Source organism: Dipodomys merriami, unplaced genomic scaffold (assembly GCF_024711535.1).
Source record: "Dipodomys merriami isolate MVZ:Mamm:240054 unplaced genomic scaffold, mDipMer1.0.p SCAF_39, whole genome shotgun sequence".
Classification (NCBI taxonomy): domain Eukaryota; kingdom Metazoa; phylum Chordata; class Mammalia; order Rodentia; family Heteromyidae; genus Dipodomys; species Dipodomys merriami.
Window position 1 is genome coordinate 1,863,703 of NW_027205492.1, and position 10,623 is coordinate 1,874,325.

The following is a 10,623-nucleotide window of genomic DNA, read 5'->3' on the forward strand; positions in this document are numbered from 1 at the left end:
AACTTAAAATCCCTTATTTCATCAAATTAATGTTTAAATAAGTAGAAAAGAGACAGAAGAAAAAGCATTAGTTACTATTACAAAAAAAAATACCCTAAAAACTAGAATTCGCTGTATAAACTGCAATACTAGTACCTGGTGCAGGTGGCTCATGCTATAATCCTAGCTACTCGGGAGATTTAGATTGTGGTTTAAAGCCAGCCTAGGCAGGAAAGTCAGTGAGACTATTATCTCTAATTAACCACCCCAAAAGCCAGAAGTGGACCTGTGGCTCAAGTGGTAGAGTACAAGCTTTGAGCAAAGAAGCTCAGGGACAGAGCCCAGAGCCCAAGTTCAACTCCTAGAGCTGGCACCAAAAAACAAACAAAAAATACACACAAAATTGCATAAACTAGCATTGTTTCTACTGAGTAGAGAGCTATAGCACTGTACTTAGAGGCTATCTGTCTTCATAAAAAAAAAAAAAACCTTTCAAAATCATGCTAAAGGATATGAATCACACATACTAGTCACAAATAGGAAGGGCATAAGGCCTCTCAGGCTTGCTGATTTTAAAGCCTTAGGAGACACATTCAAACTTACTTTTTCATTATTCAAATCAACTTTCAGATAAACTAAGTAAATATGAAAGGGTGAATAGTGTCACATATAATAATTATATGACTTGCTTAGTCTCACTATAGGATAAACTGTAGACTTATCCCAGATATTTTCCTTTTCAGCTGAAGAAAAAAAAACTGCTTTTGCTACAAGGAGGTTCAGAGGCTGTACATCCATTATTACAGGAACCAGCCATATATGCTCATTTAAATTTAAATATTATATAAAATGTTACATTCTCATTTTGCTCCAAACATACTATATGCACATATAGAAACACCACTATGAAGCCTCCTCATATTACAAGTACGTCTGAACCCCAAAGTAAAGAATTAAAAAATAAAAATTTTAATTCTATTCTTCAGCCACACCCACTCACTTTAAAGGGCTACAGTGGTTAGTCACAGGACATTTCCGCCACAGCAGCAAGTCCTACTGGGTGGTGCTGATCTAGAACAATGTTTCTCAACTTTCAATGTGCAAAAAAAAATCCTCAGGGCAGGTAGCTTATTTCTGCCTGTATTTGCATTTCTAACAAGCTTCAAGGTAAGGATGAAACTGCCTATCATCTGCATAGTAACCTGTGGTAAAGGGCTCCGGGTTTGTTTTTGTTTCTGCTCTTTCCTAACACTTTTATAAAATACCAGAAAAATGGGATATACAGGGGAAAAAAAGACAATTGAATCAAATTTTTACTATTAGATTCAACATGCTTCTTTTTTTTTTTTTGGGTCCCGTTGTGGGGCCTGAACTCTGGGCCTGGGCGCTGTCCCTCAGCTCTTCAGCTCAAGGCTAGCGCTCCACCACTTGAGCCACAGCGCCACTTCCGGCTTTTCTCTTTTTGCTTATGTGGTGCTGAGGAATCGAACCCAGGGCCCCAGGCATGCAAGGCAAGCGCTCCACCACTAAGCCACCTTCCCAGCCCCTCAACATGCTTCTGTACTAGTTCTACACACAAGTTTTAGGAAACAGTCCACAGACCCACATGTGGATTACCCTGAGTGGCCTGATCTAGAAAATCTCATTTTATATGTAGACAATATCTTTCTGGAACTAGTCACCACAGACTTTTTCATGTCCTCTATTATTCTGATGTACTTTTACAATTCAAAGCAAAACTGTTCATTCCAGCTGGGCACCAAACTTGGCTCCTATCTACTTCAGGAAGTTGAGATCTAAGGATCGCAGTACGAAGCCAGCCCGGGCAGGAAAGTCCGAGAGACTCTTACCTCCAAGAAACCATCAAAAAGCCAGAAATGGAGCTGTTGCTCAAGTGGTAGAGTGTTAGCTTTGAGCAAAAAAGTTAAGGGACAGTGTATAGGCTCTGATTTCAATTTCTAGTACTGGCACACACCACAACAAAACAAAAAGCCCTGCTAATTCCATTAAATAGAATGTAGTTTAAAATACTCCTAAATCCTTAAAAGTGACACTATCTGTACAAGGTTAGCTTAAGAAGCAAACTAATGGTGTCATCATTTGTGATGTGATCCAAATGTCACATGACCAGCAATGTTGACTAATTTTTTAAATTCATACCCATCGCTGACTTCCATTGCTAACATTGCTAGAATGGTTAAGCCAAATTAGGTAACAAGTAGTAAAAAGTATTTTTTTTTATTTTTTAAGTATTGACTATGTAAAAGTTCTTTCTAAAATGATCTGGATCTAGTTTAGCAGACATAATTCCTCAAAGGATTCTGAAATGCTGCTAGGTTTTCCTAAGAGCCCAGGTATACTTTTTTCACTAGTGGACATTTAAGGAAGGAACAGACCAGACAGGGCACCTGGTAGGAAGGAGCCAGGCAGGGTCCTTCACCAAGATACCTAATACTAAGGTGTTTCCCCCAATACATACATCAAACTAAATGAACTAATCCATGCTTTCAACTTTCCATCTAGTCCAATAAAGGGCTTCTCTAAGAAAAAGTCAAGTTCAACTACCTCCTAGAGCTGCTTTAAGGGTATTTTGGTTGCTCTGGAATTCTGTTTTCCTAATTTGTTTTTATTCACATAAATCATAAAAGAAGCCTCCGAAAACTTGAATATGAGATGCTTTTTTGGTATAAATGAATTTGATATTCATGTCCTCTGCAGAATCATACTTTCAACTAGACATTATTTTAAGAAAAACTCCACTTAGCAGTAATATAAGTTGTAAGATATCTCATAAAACTCTGGGGAATATAAAAATGGAGAGAGTCTTTTTTATTATTCCTATTCAGTGTAAGGGAAAAAAAGAACGTTCTTTTCCTCCTAATATTGAATGAAACAATAAAAGAATGAATAAAAACAGTACATTAAAAGATAAGTGCTGGCGGCTCCTACCTGTAATACTAACTACTTCAAGAAGCTAAGATCTGGGGATCGTGGTTCCAAGTCAGTCCAGGCAAAAAAAATTATAACCACCAAAAAAGGTGGCAGTGGTAGAATGTGTTAGCCTTGAGAAAAAAGGCTCAGGGACAGTGCCCAGGCCCTGAATTCAGGTTCCAGTGCAGCACATACATACATACATAGTAGAAAAAGCAAATACTCTCATGAGCCTTTGCCACAGATACCCCTCTACTCTCACCCGCAGAGGCAGATAGCTGGAAGTGGAAACCCAGGCCCTTCAAGGTTGTCTTACAATTGTCCCCATACCCTCAACTCCAACCTTTGACTCCAAAGAGAAAGATCAGTTTCCTTAAGAACCTAGGGAGAAAAGAAGGCTGCCCACAGGGATACAGAAGCACCCTCCACCCTCTCCCCAGAGCAACTGACATAGGCTGAGACTACAAGAACCTGCTCAAGGGCAAAAATGCCTGAAGAAGTCAGCCTCCAGTAGTAGCAAGCCTGGCTCATACTAGTTTTGGCATAACTTAAATCAATGATGGGGGGGGGGTGATAATCGTGAACAACCATGCACTAGCTCTGTACACAGAATCCATAAAAGTTTACATACAATTTTGTGGCATTCACAGACTACTCACCAATTCCCTAGTGGTTCCCTGAGTCTCAGAAGAAAAAGTTTTAATCTAACAAGGTAGGAACTAAAGTTAATGTTCACTGAAAGCCAGCCCTTTCAGATAACTTTATTTATTTATTTTTAAAAGGCTGACCAGTGATAGAGACTCACACCTATAACCCTAGCTACTTAGGAGGTGGAGAACTGTGGATCGAAGTTTGAAGCCAGCCTAGGCAGGTAAGACCATGATTTTTATCTCCAATTAATCATCCAAGAAGTTGGAAGTGGAGCTGTGACACCATGGTAGAGTACTAGCTTTGAACTGAAAAAGCTCAAGTGACAGCACTCTGGCCCTAAATTCAAATCCTAGGACTGGCAAATAAATAAATTCCCCAAACAAAATACTTGGTTACATAGAAGAAAATATAAAATACATTAAAATTTTAACTGCTTGATAAAAACTAGATCTGTAAACAATAACTTTAAGAGACAGAAAACGAAATCTCCCTTCACCTATTTAGAAAATTCAAGTATCTGTCCATCACTCAGTATATAGGTTTGGATTTGCATCCTGGGATTATCCTTTATTCTTGAGGTTTTCAAATGTTGTTTTAGCATGTTAAGTTCTTCTGCAATAACAGACAAAAGCACAACAGGAGTATGCTGAAAGATCAAGTTGGTTTTGTTTCTTGTTATTTTTAAGTCCTTCCTTATAACTATAAAGCAAAAGCATTCATCAGTTGAATTTTTAAAAGAAACTTGATTCTTCAAAGTAGGTGATACTGAATTTATATCATATATACATCACAGATTCTAAAGGTCCCAGAAAAAAATGATGGAATATTACACTAAAAAAACAACAAACAAACAAAGAAAAAAACAGAAAACAGGGCCTGTCACTGGTGGTTCACACCTGTAATTCTAGCTGCTCCAGGGACTGAGATCTGAGGATAATGGTTCAAAGCCAGCCCAGAAAGGAAAATTGGAGACTCTTACCTCCTATTAACCAAATACACATACACAAAGAGAACATACAGAATTATTATCACAAACTATAAAAACCAACAAACACAGGTATTACAGGAAAAAAATAAACATTTCCTTGGGTTTTATGCTAATGATTTTGTTCCAAAATGGGAATGAAGGGGTGGGTATTTTAAAATAACTCCATTTTACTACCTCCAGGACTTTTATGGAAGTAACAGAATTTCTCATGAGGGTATCACGCCTCCACGAACACAAAGAAAAGAACATTTTAGCAAGGGAAAAGTGACTGTACGCTCCCTCAGAACTTCATGATTATCATACCCAAGGCTGCGCCTGAACTACTGAGTGCACTACGGGGAGAAAGGCAAAGGATGGCCTCACTATTCTTTTTTTTGGGGGGTGGGGTCCAGTCGTGTGGCCTGAACTCTGGGCCTGGGCGCTGTCCCTCAGCTCTTCAGCTCAAGGCTAGCGCTCTACCACTTGAGCCACAGCGCCACTTCCGGCTTTTTTCTTTTTGCTTATGTGGTGCTGAGGAATCGAACCCAGGACCTCAGGCATGCAAGGCAAGCGCTCTACCATTGAGCCACCTTCCCAGCCCCTGTCCTCATTATTCTGATACACCTTTCTTCATTGACAAAATCCTTGAAATGGAAAAGTAAAAATGGACACATATATAAGGAAAACTGAAAGAAAGTGAATTAATCTGGTATCATATTACCAACATATGACAAGTGCTCTCAAACTTTTTTTTTTTTTTTTTTTTGGGTCCGGTCGTGGGACCTGAACTCTGGGCCTGGGCGCTGTCCCTCAGCTCTTCAGCTCAAGGCTAGCGCTCTACCACTTGAGCCACAGCGCCAGTTCCGGCTTTTTTCTTTTTGCTTATGTGGTGCTGAGGAATCGAACCCAGTGCCTCTGGCATGCAAGGCTTGCGCTCTACCACTGAGCCACCTTCCCAGCCCTCTCAAACTTTTTTAAAGTATCTCTGGAGGAGGAGTTGCTACAAACAGAGAGAGATAGATGCTTTGGATCCAGATGATCTGGGTTCAAACCCTGACTCTTTTACTAGCTTTGTCTAGTTACTTCCTTTCTCTGAAGCCCAGCTTCATGAATTGACTGCCACAGCACTTTGTCTCCAGTACCTGGCTGAGAGCTGGACATACACCAGGTATTTAGTCTGTGCTAGTTCTTTTTGTTCTTCTAAGTATGTCACATTCCACTGCAAACAAAAATATTCTCTAGGGAAAAGATACCTAATCTTTGGCTATTATTTTATGTATTTCACACAGTTTTTCAGTATAACAAGCTGGAGAACAACAGGAGAATGCAATCAGTCCCATGGAATTCACTGAAGCTTTTCACCTGATTTAAACTACAACTTTTATGAGGGATGAAGGTGTACTAGACCCACTAGTAATACGTATTTAATAATACCTAGATATTTAGTACAGTGGGTACTTATTAAGCCATCTCAAGCTTTGCTATACTGGGGGACCTGGGGAAAGGAAAAGATGACAGCATAGTTTGCTCAGCTTATGTGTATGCTGTCACAGTCCTGTATCAAAAGTTCTTCTGCAAGTAGAGTCTCTGAATCCTAAAACCTGTTCAAAGGGCTTCAGAACACATGTGATTCATATGGTGATTGATCAAATGAAGTCTGTCTGTGAAAACTGAAAAACATCAGTACACAAGGTGGGAGCAAAGCCTGTTGGGGTACCTTGTGGTTTAACAAGACATAACCACAAGTTCTGCTCAGGGCTAAGTCGTATGTCCACAAAAACCAAAAATGTCTTTGAAATGTATATCAATCAAAGAGATCTTCAAGACAGCATATTGTTTCCAGTAAGTTTTCTGCAATATTAGATTAGTAAAATCACAAAGACATGATCTCTCCTAAAGAGATTCAATTATGCTTCAGATTTCCTTCAGTGTTTGATAGTCATAAGAAAAGTAAATCAATAAATAACATTTACTGATAAGTACTTTCTTCCAGAATGTGGCAGGATTTGTTGTGATTCTATAACTGGTCTTTCAACTTCATGTGTGGTTTTCCCTGAAGCAACATACTTGAGGAGTGCAGAGAATCTCTAACTATACTAATAATAAACTATAAAAATAATAAAAAGATACAGGGTATTTAAAATTTTTGTGGCAAAAGCAATCACTGACAGTTCAGTTCTGTAACAGAATGGCAAAAGAGCTAACTGCAGAATAAAAATCAAGACTCAGGTCAAACAGTAAAACAGTCCTGAGACACAATTTGAATTGTACAAGAAATCTGCTTTACTATATCAAGAACAGCATCACCAGTCTGTTTACAACTGGAGATATTCCAAAACTAACTTATAGATTAAGAAGAAAAAAAAAAAAGATACACACTATAGGTTACCTCACTGTTTAAACACCAAAGACTCACAATCCATCCATGAAATCTGCTCCAGGACAGAACAAACTCTAAAATTAATCATCTTAACACTCTACGTTTTCCCAAGCCTTTGATTTAAAGGGATGGGTTGCTTATACAAAACCACCTGCTCCGATTGGCATAAACCATGTTACTAGCCAATTCATGCTTAATCATTTTATCATAAGCAGATCTCAAGTCTTCTTTCTGTTGCCAGAACGACATGAAGTTCACAAAAACTCTCTCTGAGGCTGCCAACCTGATCTTCCCATTTGGCTTCCAGTTAAAACTACCGTGCCATGCACAGCCAATGGGACAGACCCCCAGTTAAGTCAGAATGATCACAATCAGCCTCCAGCATACAGCAGAGTCGTGGTGGTCTCTGTCTTTCCCAAAAGCCTTATGCAAGTCCCCACGAAATGTCAAAATGTCCTGGGGCCTTGCTGGAATGTTATTCTCATATACTATTTGGAAAACAAGAAATCATCAAATCACAGGCGAGATATTCCAGACACCTAGAAAACTGCAAATATTTAATATGTGTAGTTCATCTGTTCGTGGATCTATTACCCCAGAAATGAATAGTTTTCAAGGGACGAGGAGGAATAAGGCATACAGAGCTCCAGGGAAAGACGTTCAAAGATGCCAAGGATATACTAGAAACCTTGGCCAGATTACTAATGGTCCATAAACCCTAATTTGGAGAACACGGGCCTACAAGCTCCAAATTGAATTATACTGCCTTATTAGATCCCACACTAGCGAAACCACAGTCATATTAGTCATAACAGACTAGAAATATTCTATGTACACAAATATAAAGTGCCTGCTTATGCATTTTTAATTGGATCAAATAAAACCGAAGCTGCAAACGAACTCAAATTTCAATTATCTCACTAGTGCGGGGATTTCCTAATAACATCCTCTTTAAAAAGAGAGAGAGAGAGAGAGAGAGAGAGAAATTAAAGAAGAAAAAGAAAAGGAAATCCAGAACGCTGCCAGCAAATCCTCTGCACATCTGAAAAGCATGTCCCTGAAAATTGAGGAGCGACAGACTCTGTTACTTCTCAACAGACAGGGAAATAAATACCCCGAGGGGGACAGATTCTCCCCACACACACCCCACCCCTTTCCATTTTCCAGCTCAAACATGCAATCTAATAAGGCACAAAACTTGGCAGCGGGGCTGTGCGGGAGCCCTCCAGGGCTCGGATTTTCGGGGCGAGCGCGCGCCAGTGCGTAAGAAGGGGGCGGAGGGGTGCGGGGAGCGAGCACGCGCCGGGGCCCCCGCCCCGCCCCCTCCCGGAGCAGCAGCCTGGCACCAGCCCACCCTCCTCCACCCCTGCAAACAGACGCAGGACGCGAACCCAGCAACTTCGGCGCGGGGGCGGCGGCGGGAGCAGCGGCCACCCCGGCTCCGCCCCGCCCGGCCGGCCCTAGGGGTCCCCCGATGCTCGCCGGAGGAGGGGGGGGAGGCTTCCGCACGCCCCGCCCCGCAGCCAGGCCCGCGGCCGGGGTCCACGGGACCCCCGCCCCTGCGCGCGGCCCCGCGGCGGCGCGCTCCAAGGACGGCACCCGGCCCGAGCGCGGCCCCGGCGCCCACGGGGTCGGGGTGCGGCGGGGACCGGGCTCCCTGGCCTCGGGCCTCGGGCCGCCGCCGTCCCTCCGGCCAGGCCGCCCGCCTGCCGGCCCTGCTCAGACCCCGGCCGGGCCTCGCGCCGCCGCAGCCCCCCATCCCGGCTCCATTCATAGGGGCCACCCCAACCGGGCCAGCGGGGCGGGGCCGGGGACCTATGGACAAGGCCGGTCCGCCGAGGCCGGGGAGGAAAATAAAAAGTTAAGAGAAGAACTTACCTAAAATGGCTCCTGCAGCAGCCAAAATACAAACAGCTATTATTTGGTGAAGTTTAGCTCAGACACCCTGCAAGGACACCCTAACCCAGCTCGGGCCCGCCTTCTCTGCCGCGCCATTGGGCCTCGCTGGTCCAAAACACAGACTCATTGGCCAGCCTGGCTGCCGCTCAGACGGAAGCCCGTTTCAAGCTTGCTTGCAGGGGCGAGTGATGGGCTCGCTCCATTGTGCTCGTATTTGCATGGATGTGATCGCGGCTCTGATTGGTCGGCGCCAAGGACGCCCCGCCCCCTCGCCTCGCGCTCCCCCACCCCACCCCCGCCTCAGAGAAGCCGCTGCGCGCGGCCCCGCCTCCTCCCCCCCTCCGGAACGGAGCGGAGGGGCCACGGGGGCGGGGCGGGGCCGGGGTCCCGCGGGCGGAGGAGGGGGCGGGGCGGGGTCCTGCGCGCCGCAGACCGCAGGCAGGGGGCGGAGACCTGGGGCGCTCGGGGGCGGGGCCGTGGGTTAGACCCTCAGGTGGAGGTCTCCCAGGTTGGGGGGGGGGCGGGAAACAATCTGGAAAGCCTAGGACTGGTTTTCCCGGGAAAGGGGGTGAGGGAGGATGTGTCTGGGGGCGTCCCATGACAGAGGGGCTCCGCTGGGGCCCAGGTCGCGCAGGTCCCTCCGGACAGGAAAAGAAGAAAACGAGCGGTCAAGCGGAAAAAGAGGAGCCCGGCCGTCGGCTTCCAGCCGGATTCCCCGCGGGCCGGCCCGGCACCGCCGGGGTTCTTCGCCGAGGGAAGGGGGGCACACACCCCAGGAGGTTTCCAGGCCCGGGATCCTGCGGTACCCCCATCCAATTAGGTGCCGGGCCGCGGGGTGTTTATCTGTTCGGGCCTAACTCCGCTAAGCATCCTTGCAGCATCCTCAAGGACAGGGCCCCGCATCTGGCCGAGATTCAACTAATTGTTCACATGCCTGGATTCATTTCTCAGCAGCTAGTTTGTTTTTAAGTGCTCACCCCCCCAAAAAAAAAACCAGAGGATACTGCAGGCAGTCAGAGCCCTTGATCTGGCCGAACAGGCGACAGAAAAGACAATACATAAATGCAAGAGGCAGGTCGTGATGATAAATGCCGGAAAGAAAATAGATGGAGGGCGGGAGGAAGGGAATCAGACCTCAGTTGGGGAGGAGCAATTAGGAAAGAAGGGATGGGATGAGGAGTCTGAGCTGACTGCCTGGCAGCCTGCTCCCCGTGGCACCCCATGACTGCCTCCTTCCTCCCCCGACCTGGTTGTCATTAGCCTCCTCACTCCCTGCCTGCTGCATCTTGAGTGGTTTCCTCAGTACCCTCTAAAAAGCTTGCTTAGACTCTGACTTTAGAGCCGCAGCATTTTACCTTAATTAAAGCTAGAGCGATCTGACTCTGATGACTCCCCATCTGGGCGATTTGTCAGATACGTTTACGACAGGATGGTTTCGGTGTATTGGGGGTAACTAACATGATTTAGCAGATCATGACTGTACCTCCAGAGAGAATATTTTTCACTTCTTTGAAATTCCAGTTTTCCTATACCTTTCAGTCTACAGACTTCTCTTCTGAGTAACACTTCCCTACTTCTTGGCAGACACCAGAGATTTGTCTGGCTTAAAAATGCAGAGGTAGTAGCCCCTTCACCACCTCTGTCACCTGGCTCTTTTGTTTGGCTTATGGCAGGCAGACAGACCGTGAGGTCTCAGAGCCTTTCCTTCCTCCTCTTCCTTTCTTCTTTGAAGAAAGAGCCAGATATTGTTGTAGACCCAAAGCTATAATATTAAAAAAAAAAAAGCCAGGCAAAATTCATGTCTTCAAGGAGCTTA

The 10,623-nt window shown here is 44.8% G+C and overlaps 1 protein-coding gene across 3 annotated transcripts in view; it reads right to left on the reverse strand.

Annotated features, from left to right (window-relative positions):
* Positions 1 to 8,866, reverse strand: part of Chd6 (chromodomain helicase DNA binding protein 6) — a 147,986-nt gene extending 139,120 nt beyond the window's left edge. For all 3 annotated transcript variants that reach the window (XM_069989769.1, XM_069989770.1, XM_069989767.1), the window contains exon 1: positions 8,787 to 8,866. The gene's annotated coding sequence lies outside the window, so the exon portion shown is untranslated. The remainder of the gene's footprint in view (positions 1 to 8,786) is intronic.
* Positions 8,867 to 10,623: the final 1,757 nt, after the last annotated feature.